Here is a 13119-nt window from a genome sequence, read left to right as displayed (position 1 = left end):
TTTATACTGGCTATTCGTACAACCAATAACAGCACAATTTACGATGGGCATTTTGGTTTAAAAATAAAAGTTTGATTATGGCTATATTTATTTTGTATGAATCATTTTCTTCTTTCTTTTAACTCTGTTTGCTCCTCTCTCAACTAATTTTTCACCCCTTCTTCGTACCCAGTCTCAAGACCGCGCTGCAATACAAAATGGTAGCCAGCATGTCGGATTGGTGTATAAAACCTTAGATCAAAAAATTTTGATATTGTGGTTTAAAGTTCAAAGGCGCCGACAAATGCCGAAGGAGTTTTCAACGATTTTAGGGCACATTTTGCGCATTTTCACGTTAAGACAGAAAAAGGGAATAAAAAATGGCAAAAAAAAAACTTAGTTTGGTACAGGAAGAGAATCTTAGCGTACTTTTTCGCCAATATTCAGTGATTTTTGATAAATTACACAAAGGGTACCAAGAGAGAAACGCTATATGTTTTTGATTTTAAAACACCGTGGGAATGCTCAGGTTTTATTTTAATTTTTAAAACACATTTAAAACCTGTTAGGTTTTATATTTAAACCCAAGTTAAACCACAGTGGGAACCAAGCTTTACCTCCCGCAGAAAATCCCACAGTTAATTGCATATGAAGTAGCTTAAAAGGCTGTTTAGGAATTTGAATTTTTTTAAAAAAATTCTTGATTGGTTCTTTTGAATTTGGATTAGGAAGATTCACTAATATGATGCCATGAGTATGCTCTGCGAGGGTATTATATTTAACATTTTTGACAAGCCATATAGATTTAAAAATGTTTTCTGGTCGTTCATGACGCGTTTTGAACATTTTACATAAATTTTAATATTTAGTTACTATAATTATGCTCAATGCTTACTCATTTCGTCATAATTTCGCATAATTAACGCAACTTTTAAAGGGGGTACGAACCGGAATAGTTTCGTATCAAAACAAAAACGATCTGAAAGTTTATTATGGCTCAATAACAGTTCCATACATCACCGTTTCAGGTCATGCTATGACAAAGCGGCAAAAGATTTCATGATGATCCATTTGTATGGCATACAATTAGAATAGTTTTGATTTTTATAAAATATGCTACGTATAATGTTATGAATTGACTTTTCATCCTACCAAAAGATCCCCGATGATTTTGCTAATGAATTTGTGAGTATTCCTTTTGTACATTCCGGCGATCGTTTCTGAAATAAAAATAAGTATTTTAGAAGCATAGTTATTAATATAAAGCAGAAAAAGTAGCGGTCTAAGAATAGAGCCTTGAGGTACACCACATTTTACAAGTTTCAAATCAGTAAATTTATTTATGATTTTGAGAGTTCAATAAAAACTCTTAGCGGAAACATATATTTCTTAAAGCTGTCACATATATTTCACTGGTCAATTGTAACACTGCATGCTTTAATGTATCCACAATACAGGCACCGTAAAAGCAAAAAAAAATTATTTTAGTGGATGGGTTGCTGACGTCATCGAAATTTTTATCCTGCCTGGGTGGATTTTTCCACGGGTCTTATCGACTAGTCTTATATAATAATACAGAGACTGCGTCTGTTTGTAACAGGCAAAGTGGATATCGTCATTTTCAAATGATGTCACCGAAAAAGTTATGTCTAATATGTAGTTTTCTGACGTTACGACGCGACGTCAATAACATTACTTTAACGACAATATCCTAATATGTCTCTGCAACCGTTTGTCAAAAGTGCATGATCCTATACATTTTCTTGCTCAGCGTTTCAAGATCTATACGATGAAGGCAACAGGTATAAAAATTTCTAAAAAAATTTTTGTGTTTTGACAGGGCAATGCTGACGTCAGCAAAATTTTTAAACCCCTATAATTCATTAACCGCTCATCAAAACCACACGATCATATACATTTTCTTGATCAGCATTTTAATCTCTACACAATAGCGGCAACGTGAAAACAGGGCTCTAAATCTTTTTTATGGATGGGTTGCTGACGTCATCAAAATTTAAATGACGCTTGTTTTTCGTTTTTTTTTTCCATGGGCTTTATCAACTAGTCTTCAATAATATCACACACCTTTTGGGCAACGACTTCATTTAGCATTGGGCTAAGTGGTCCCGACACACGACGTACAACATAACTAGCACCCTTCATACTTTATCGACATAAAAAACCGACAGACGTTCAGTCATACTTCTCCAACCAAATGGACCCGACAAATGAAACCGCATTATCCGACATCCTCTCTATATAACAAATACATATTTTTACTGTCAATAATCCATAACCAACGTAATATCGCATAATACTGCATAATACCTTCATAATTCATAAAAAATGCATAAATTTTCTGTCGATGGCCATACCAACGTAATATCGCATAATACTGCATAATACTGCATAATACTCTCTATCCTTCCATAACAAATACATAATTTTTCTGTCGATGGCCATAACCAACGTAATATCGCATAATACTGCATAATACTGCATAATACCTTCATAATTCATAAAAAATACATAAATTTTCTGTCGATGGCCATAGCAACGTAATATCGCATAATACCGCATAATACCTTCATAATAATCTCTGTCGCTTCATAAAAACTACATATTTTTTCTGTCGATGGCCAGGCTTTACTGTTATGTACTTATTCGTACAGCAGTAGAAACAAGTGTCCTCCCTGAAAATGACGCATCAAAAGCCCTAAAGCAGGCCAATCAATCCAAAGACCTTACGTGTGTTTTTATTTCAGACCATGCAAAAGTGTAAATTCTATCTCTTTTTTTCGGGGCAGTATTTCAATAGTATAGCTTGATTAGTTCTTAAACCAAATAAATCTCTTAGATGCATAAAAATTTAAATATTCCAATGATTTTTGTCCGACTGAAGAAGCTGCTGCCGTAGAGAAGCTATATCACATTAAAGATTTTTTAACAGATATGGAAGTATTCCAAATTAAAAGTCAAAACTTGTGTGAAAAGATGTAAAATTTTGCAATTTCTTATATTTACATGGAACAAGGATGTTCCAAAAAGGCATAAGTATGAAATTTATCTCATTTAAAGAGTCTCCGTAGATTTGATATTCCATTGAAGTTAGGATCAGAGTACAAAAGCTGAAAATAGTTCTAAATAATGTAATTATTATTGGCTATTGTTAAAAAATCATATGGTGAGTTAACAAGATCAACTTTATGAGCAACTGACCGAAAAACCAATAGGCGTATAATATCGTTAGTCTTTTTAATAATAGCGGTATTTTGCCTGTTTGTCCGCGAAAAGCGCGTCCTGTTAATTAATCACGAAATTCTTATATCTGCACAAAATACCAAATGCGATATATATATATATATATATACCGACTTTGTTTTATTCTCCCGCGTGTAGCATTCAATTGCAACGCCTGATTTTTTTGAAAAACCAATCCGAGATTTTGCAGCCGCGACAAAGGGATGTGTAAAGCAGAGAGCAGTGTTATTACGTCCATTTTGAAAGTTGCGTAACGTTGACGTTGATAAGTCTGTCTTTGTTATCTGAAAGCTTTTTATTTTTTTTATATATTTTTACATGCTAAGTTAATTATGCTGTTTGTATTGTTGATCCTATAAAATTTGCGCTGGTTATTATAGGTGGGGAGTTTACAGAGGCCGTAAATAACGAAAAAATTACTTTCAGCGGTGTTATAAAAATAATGGAAGCTCGATATTGTCGCCGTGTTCTAAATGAAAAATTCATGTTAGTTCCATTATTCATAGCATAGTGGTTGGGTTGAGCGTCTCACATGGATATTGATTTCCGGAAAACATGCGTAGAATGTGATGGGAAGCCTTTTATGTGACGGTAGGAAGAATGAAATGGGGTTCAAGAATGCATTTGTAGAACCAATAGAAATCCTGCAAGCAGACGAAATTATTTCTTCTCGATTTAGAAGGATAGGCAGTTGCTTTATAACATCAAAAACTGACAATAACAGGGAATTATATCGTCCTCTTCGTAGCTTATTGTACGTACTAAAAATAGATCTCAGAAAAAAATCGAATAGGTGACGATGCATTATGTTTCCATTAGATTAGCTTTAATTTGTAAGTTGGGCATTTTCAAAAAACAGTACTCTAAGGGTTAAAAAGATTTTGACCTGAGCTGTGGCATACGGAAATTTAATACATACAGTTTATATTTTTACTCAATGGTGTTTTAATTAAAATTTAGGAAAAAATAATTTTTTGAGGAAACACTTTGCAAGACAATAAACAAGTAACTTTCATCTTCTTCTTCACTTTAGCAAAATGTCTTAAGCGTCCTGGAGAAAGATATTTTTCTCACTTTGAGGTGCTTGGCGTGGATGAAAGTGATTGCATGAAAAAATGTATAAGTAATGCAAAATGCCACAGAGCAACATTGCTCCATGGCAATTGATATTTGCATGGAGGCGCTTTTGAAACAGGAAAAGACGTTAACTCTATTGGATACATATGTAAAGGTATAAGACTTTGTCATTGTGTCCTTATTCATATGGCATAGTTTTAGAAATATACAAAACTAGTCGGTAATCCCGTAGAAAATCTATTTTGGCGGGGGATAAATACAAAAAATTCCATCATTTAAATTTTGGAAGCCCCAGAAATGACCTGTCAATACGCAAAATGATTTTTTCAGAACTTTGCCTGTTGGCCTTTTGAAAAATCCACTTAAACAGAAATGCAATGAAAAAATAGGTTGTTTTAGTTGTTTTATTGACGTCAGAATTGCATATACAGAAAAAATGGCCAAATTTATCCGTTGTCTGTAATGTGTAAAGGTTGAATCGCTGATTAAAACAATGCATAGGATTGGAGATATAATGGTTTTAAAATTTTCAGGCAGACAGGCAGGCTGATAAGCCAATTTAAGTCCCTTTTACACTTGCTGGAAAGAACAAAAATATACTTCTGGATTGACATTCTTTTTTAATTTTATTGAACATTTTTTCACAGGTGTTAGTAAGAATGGTACGAAAAATCATTTTCAAGTTGTCTTTCAGTAATTGCGGGCAGTTTTTAGAACTTATTATTGTCATTATTATTATTGTTATTATTATTATTTCTTGCTGGCTTTAGGAAATGTATCATACATCGCGACCATCTGCAATACCGTATTAATAACCAGATTATCATTTTTTTCTCCTTAAAAGCGGATGTACAAGATTTTGCTTTATTGAGTTTGTCACAAAAGGTATTTCAACGATTTGACATCGCCTAACCGTGTTTCTTTGTTCATGATTTACTAGCAAACTAAAGTGAATTTCCGTCATATATGTTCTTTACATCTATACTTTGAAAATATATGTAAAACATAACATATCTTCGTTTTATCGTTAACCCTATTTGGTATGGGGGGCATAAAGTGCTTGCGGCATTTTCAAAGTCCAATAACTTTTTAAATACTGGATGAAATTACCTGAAATCTTGTGACTATTCCTAGCTTTTATTGGACTCTTGGAAAATAAAAAAAGATATGTTCAAAATTTGTCCTGTCAATGTCACTTTGTCCTTTTTGACAGGTGGCCATATCAACTTTTTTAAAAATAAACGCTTTCTAAACTAACCAGTTGTATGAATATTTGATTATGTATGTAATAGTGACAAAAAGTCATCATACAAAATTGAAATGCATACTGTGTAATTTACACACCGGAACCGGAATGTTTGTAAATTCCCATTTCTCTATTTCGATTGTCATATGATGACGTCATAGGTCATTTTGTCCCATGTCAATCCAAATTGTCCTTGTTAAGTAGCTACTGACATAAGTGCTAATAGATATATCAAGTTTTATTCCATGACAGCTACTAAAACTAAGATTCTTAAATGTAGATTTTTAAAAAAAAATTCTTGAAGAATTGAATTCTGATCGATTTCCATTTTCTCCTTAGGGAAATCCTTTGTCTTTATACCACCCGTTAATGTTCGTAATAATATCTTATATTCTTATATTACTTTTTTAATGACTAGTACTGTATATGTTTTAAAAAAGATACAAAAACGAGAATTTCCAAGAAAGACCTATTTTCTTCAACCATTGTCTCATTATGACGTCATTACTTCTTGTGATGAGATGTCAACCTAAATATTTTGTCACTCATTAAGTCACAACATATTGATGCTTCTTTGTGCCAAGTTTCGTCACTTAAAACCAAACTTAATAAAAAGTTACAGCCCGCGGGCACTTTATGCCCCCCCCCCTCCTCCACTTATAAGCGTAAAAAAAGCCCACACGAAATAGGGTTAAACGTCTACGTTTACGCCATGCATCAGGTACAATAATATTTGTGTAGCTACTGTAAAAAACCGTGACTTGATTTTTGTAATTATTTCTTCCGCAATACGCAGCAGTAACAACGAGTTTTTATTGATTTATATCTTTTTAATCAACACAGAAACAACGGCATAGCAGAAATGGTACCATGGTTTTTCTCTTTGTTAAACATATAGGTAGTGTAAAGACTGGTCACCACCACCGCTTTCCACTAATCTGCAACTTATTGTTCTCGCCGTTAAATTAAATTAACGAAATAAAAGAAACAATTTCTTTATCTTTCTTCTTTTTTTTAGCAAAATGTATAGAATGTATTGGAGAAAGTTACTCGCCTCACTTTGAGGTATCTCGATCGAATAAAAATGAATGCATGATAAATTTTGAAAATAATATAAAATGCTATAGAGCAACATGGATTAATGGCGATTGCTATTTGCATGGAGATATTTTTGAACAGGAAAAGTTGTTAATTCTACCGGATACATATGTAAAGGTACTTTTACTCCATTAAAAACTTTTTAACACTATTCTGTCCGGGATTTTTGAAACATATTATGAGCAGTACCTCTGCAATTTAGCAAAATGTTTAAAACGTCCTGAAGAAAGGTACTCGCCTTACTTTGAAGAGCTTCGACTGGGTGAATATGACTGTATGGAAAAATGCAAAAATAATGCAAAATGCTATTGAGCGACTTGGATCAATGACGGTTGCTTATTGCATGGAAATAATGTTAACACATTAAAAGACGTCAATACTACTGCATACATATGGTATAAGACTTTGTTATTGTGTACTAGCTAGGAGGATAGATAGAAATAAAGAAGGGGAGTAACTATATTCTTTCTATTGTAGTATCTGCGCCCAACGTCGAACGGACTAAGAAAGACATTGTTTAGAAACAACCTGATTCTGAATCATTTAGTGTATTTCATTTACAATAAGCATTTTCTTAATTTAGTTGATTGTAAAAGGAATTGACAAAATTTGACAAGCCAAAAGTATGAGCTTACATCAAACTGTACAGAAAGATGCAGCTGCACACTTGTAGGGAAACCTGATTGCAAAAACTCTTGTGAAAAAACTATCGTGAAATGCGTAAATCCAGAAGTCAAAGTAACATATAATTTACCGCTAGAAGGAAATTGTTTCTGTCTAAAGCATGGCTGTGTTGTTCCTGGCAGGTAAATATATGTGGTAATTTATTCGCTTTTCCTTAGATTCTTGTTGCACGTCTTTAATAGGACTTGCGTTTTTGAGGGCTCGTAATCGCCGTGGTGGTCTGATGCCCATAACCTTTAATGAATTTTATTTATATAAAAACTCAATTACGAATAATTAAAGGAAAGTAACGGGGTAAAGCATTAATACAAATATGTATAATATGTATAACAAAATCAAAAAAGACAAAAAAACTGAAACTGAATTATATTTGCGCTTGTGTTTTTTTATCAATGGTAAATTCATGTGACGATTTACTTCAACAAAAGATTGACAGGTAATATCAAAATTGTATTTTTAGCCAAAGGGACTGGATAGTTCCTTAACCGTTCGTAGCAGAGGGTATAATATGTGCTGACACAATTAAAATCTTTGAGATAATTAATCTTTTTAATTGCTTTTCTGCAAAATTGGATTTTTTCATGGGCTAGTCACAAAATAGTAATTTATGGTATCTGCGACATTATATGCCTTATTTTTATTATAATTAAATGGTCCTTTTTCTCTGTTCAGATTAAGATTAACGCAATTATATCTCACGTACAGAAAGTTCGAATTCCTTTCGCACTTAACTATTAAAATTAAAAGGACACACATTGAGTCAGGAAACCGAGATCGGAGCCTGCATAGGAATGCGGTATGTACGGTAGTAAATAAATTCGTTCATATTTCTATTTAGAAAACTTCAGCATCAAAGCAAAACAAGACGATACAATAGTACTAGGTTGCTCATTCAGTACGTTGTATTGGACATTTAATGGAAAAGCATTGAAGAATAATACCAAATACAATTTTAAGCGCAATTCAATGGAAGTTCGAAATGTCCAAACAACTGATTCTGGCACATAAACATGTGGAGATAAAAAGTATTATAATATTCACCTGACAGAAGGTAGTGTGTTATTTCAGTAGGCTTATTGATTACGTTTTCTTAAAGGACGGTCTAGATAAACGAATTTAAGAAAAAGATTTTAAGATTATTTTTTTATTGTTAACCTACTTTATTATTCTAGATACTTGCAGCAGTACGAACACAATATACATTGTGGTGTGTGCAGTTGCAAGCTTCATGGTTGTGGTTTTACTAACAATTCTCTTCATCACATACAAATATAGAAACGTAGAACGTGCGAAAGAAAATAACAACATCAACGCGAGAGTGGAGATTCCTGCATCCAATATAAACGATGTAGAATACATGGAATTTGATGAACCTAATCGAGAAAGTTATACCAGTTTGAATGCTAGTAATGTAGCAGCTTATGAAAATCCACCTAACGGTTATGAAGTTTCTCCAGCATCATTAAAAGAGAAAACCTAAATAACTACTGTCTTATATAACCGGTGTGTTCGATTAACCTTGGAAGCGCCTGCTTGAAAATTGTATTTATTGTAATTTGTCGGGCAGAGTCATTTTATTGAGGAGGAGAAGATTGAGGAGGGGAAAGGTTTAATCAACAAAGCTTAATTGTTTAATTATATACCTAAAAAGGTAGCCGTTTTATCTTTTTAATTTATAATGATCAATAAATTTATTTTGTAAATTTTTTCTTCAAGCAGTTGCTTTTTATAAAAAAAGTTCCCAACAATGTTTTCTAAAAGTATAAAAAGAAAGATAATAACAAAGGAAAATGGCTTAAAAAGTTTTTCTGCCCCTTTTATTGTCAGAAGATATTCATTCTTCATCGCTTGCGAATATCATTTCTATTGTTATATTTAAGTATAATTTCCCCTTATTTTTTACGAAATGCTGTAATATTAACTGAAACTTACGGCAGGAAAACAATTTTATTTGTATCTCAAAAACCATCCAAATAAAAATTCTGTGGCAGTGATTTTCTTCTTATTTTTGTTATTAAACAATAAGATGTTGTTTTATTATTTTTGAAAAGAATTACATTTCTTAAGCATTTTTTTCCTCCTAGCAAACTATTAGAAAACTTTTAATCTGGAACGCTTTACTTCTTAACACAAGAAAGAATCCGCTGGTTCGCCAGTCAGAATAATGTATTCTTCTTCTAGGGTCCCAAAATAAGCCTGAGTGGATGGATTTTAAACATAAAAAAAGAAGTATGAACATAGGATAAAACATATATATGCAAAGAAAAGTGAATTTCCTAATGGAATTAAAAGCTCGTTTTTTACATAATGATATGTTCTAAATATAAATCAACTTAATAGTACTTAAGGGAGTCATTGACGTAACGGAATATTCAAATTCAGGACAACACGACAAATTCTTAAGGTTTACGTAACCGACCTGTTTATTCTAAAACGAAATCAAGACCTAGGTTAGGGACACTCAACCAATTTAGTCCCAGGTTGATTCTAGTTATCCAATCAGTAAAAAATAACCGACGTCACTATATCGTTTCGAAGTTATTTAACCCTAAAATGCTATTGCTTTTAACTGTTAATGCTATTGACGTCGCGCCGTAACGTCAAAAAGATAACAAATAAGACAATATTTTTCGGCAATATTGAAGAAAAATAGACATCGAATATGGCTGTAACAGAAACACGGAAGCAGTTAGGTTAAAAATAAAGCCGATAAGAACCCTCTCGGTAGCTTCTAACTGGATATAAAAGCAAACCGGAAAATAAGATATAACACTTAATATAGCTTGCGCAATGTTAACAATACCTAAAGTCTACGCACTCTTTTATATATAAGAACGTTTGTATTTCAGGGGAAGCGGGCGTGCTTACGTTTATACATTTGGCAGGCTTTAAAAGTTTTCATTTTGTGTTCTTCGCAAAAACGAGAATATACAATTAACTTTATTGACGATGAATATTTCAAGGATTGGAAGAAATTATTTTACATTAATAGTACGTCATAAAAGGAACAAAATGGTAGCAATAAATTTTTGCTTGCGTCAGCACATTTTCTGTGACGTCATTAGAAGCTGGAAACTTGTTAAAAATGCCACTATATGCTTACAAATTAATTACTTTTGTTCCAGAGCAACTTTTTGCATTCTGTTTGAAGTTTCTGAAAGATAAATAAAATATTTAACATATTTTCCGGTTTTTACGTGAATCGCATACAAAATTGCCAAAAATTGCGAGAAAACCCAGTTTTTTCCGATTTTCGGGTAAGATCCGACAAAACCGGGAAGTCGGATTATTAACGTGACCAAATTATGCAAAATGATTCTTCCTAATAAAAAAGGTGTGTTGCAAGTTTTAAGTTCTAAAGATAATCCTAACAGGAGTTATTAAATTTTCCCCATTATAAGGATTTCATTGAGATTTTTAGCGGTAGTTTCGAGTAATGACCAATAATAAAGCCTCTGAAAGGTATGGGACCTAAAATTTTTGCATGCAGGTGTGTAATAGATAAATATTGAAACTCAGTAAGTTTCATAGCCATATAACATAGCAATAAGGAGTTATTAAAAAAAACTGTCAGGGGGGGGGGGGGGCGGAATCCGTCCCCCCCCCCCGAACCGAATAGGGTTAAAGTTATCTCAGTATTAATAATACCTGTATGTCTGTTTGTGCGCAAAATGGTGCCACGATAGCTGGAGCTGTCCGTACACGTTATATAGAGGATAAGCGAGCGTATTCCAAAAAAACTTATTTCTGTATCGCCTAAAATATTTAACTGTGACGCAGACGAAATATGATTTACTTTTTTATACTGAAACTAAGAGCATAGACAACTGCGAAACCAATACACTTCTCCATAAACAAACGACTGTGATAAATCAAAAGAATATGTTCAGTAATTTATATTTTTGTTATATGATTGTTTGAGAAATGCTTTACCTATCTCTTTAAGTAAGGTTACAGTTAGAGCAGGTGGAGAGGGGAAGAAATAGCCGTTACGATGAAATCTTATCATTAACTTTCATTCAAGAATTTAACATACATTTTTTGTTCCCATTAACCCATTTTTATTCTATCGAATTTGCCACACATCAAACCACGAAAAAATTTTCTGCTGGTCAAAGTAATGACATTTTCTACCAGCACCCTATTTTCTTATGTTTATATTTATAAAATATATGGAGTGTATGGAGAACTGCTTTGTAGATTATTATTTTTTATTTACTTTTTTAAAGTTCCTTCATCGTACAACTGAAACTGCCCTGCGGAACTATGTATTTTTGGGCTAACTATATAAAGTATTTAAAATCACTGCATTAAAATACATATATACATATAATATGGATAGCTAAACGACTCCAAATAAATATATAAATCACTCCTGTGCATTTTACAGAGAAATATCTGTCCCTAATGTGAAATCACATTGTGCAAATATGGATACAGTTTAATAAAACTGTACTGTTACGCTAAATCTAGTGTGCAACGGTAGGTTGTCATTCAATAACAACAGAAAAACACGTATATAATGGAAATATTTTGTTTACAAAGGTTGAACACTAATTGCACACTAATTTCTCCTATCAGAGAAGATATGTGTTGAAAAATGGAACACAAAATAAATCTAAATAAATCTAAATAAATTAATAATTTTAATTTTAATTTCTTGCATAAAACTACAGACATGCACACTAATTTCTCTTACTTTTTGTCAGCGAGCAGGCGTTATAATTGTCCATTCTTCCAAGATTGAAAAGTACATATTGCTATTTTATATGCCAGAACCGGCTGGTACTTCGAGAACTTTCGTTTATCCACATAAAAAGTTACTACTTCTAAACACAACTTCGAAAAAACCTGTCGTGCGGTGCAGAATGAATTTATTTATTATTCTACGATACAATACCATAAAAAAAAGTGGCAACTTATGCAATCCTGCTTCTCATTGCAACGTTGCTTACATAAACAAACTTATAATCCAGGTTAAAGTAAAACAACTCGAACATTGAGGGAAGAGTATGACATTGTACAAAGAGTCAAAGTTCTTTGTGGAGGGTTAAAAAAATACAAAAGAATCGAAATGGTAATTACTTTAATATTTGTCCAAAAAAATTCCTCGAAGAAAATTGTTACTAGCTGCAAGCATTATGGTGTTTTGTCTCATTAGGGAAGTTATATTAAATTCTTTCGCGTTTGATAATTTGAAAAACAATTTAAAATTCAGTTATTTTTAAAAAATGATTTTAGTGTAGTGGGCTTACATAATCAAATGTCTACATAAATACAAATAATTTCCGTCAACATTATTTTATGGATTTGAATAACAGCATCTTGTAGGAATTTGAATAAACAAATTATTCTCTCACATGCAAAATCTCACGGTTTGTATTTAAATATTAGATAAGAGCAGTTAGTTCAGGTTTAATTCACTGTTTCAAAAAACACAAACAAAGTGGTTTCAATACAGAAGTCGTGCAGAAATATATGTTTTGCATTTTGACCCGGCAATGTCAACTATTCAGAAATTGTATTTAGCATTTAAATAACCTTGATACCAAAAAAAATTCATTCTGTAACAAGATTGATAAAATAAAATCCAATAAAACTGAGAATCATTCTACCCCTGCAGAGAAATGACATTACAAAGTTCTCTCTTAGTAGTATATATGGCACACGTTGAACGTTCAGCTAAAGCACTGATTATCAGGTGAAAAAGGCATTTTTATTTATTGCTTTTTAACTACTTTGTTCTTACTAAAAATTTTAAAGTCATAAGGAAC

Source organism: Hydractinia symbiolongicarpus, chromosome 13 (assembly GCF_029227915.1).
Source record: "Hydractinia symbiolongicarpus strain clone_291-10 chromosome 13, HSymV2.1, whole genome shotgun sequence".
NCBI lineage: Eukaryota > Metazoa > Cnidaria > Hydrozoa > Anthoathecata > Hydractiniidae > Hydractinia > Hydractinia symbiolongicarpus.
This window is presented reverse-complemented; position numbering follows the sequence as displayed.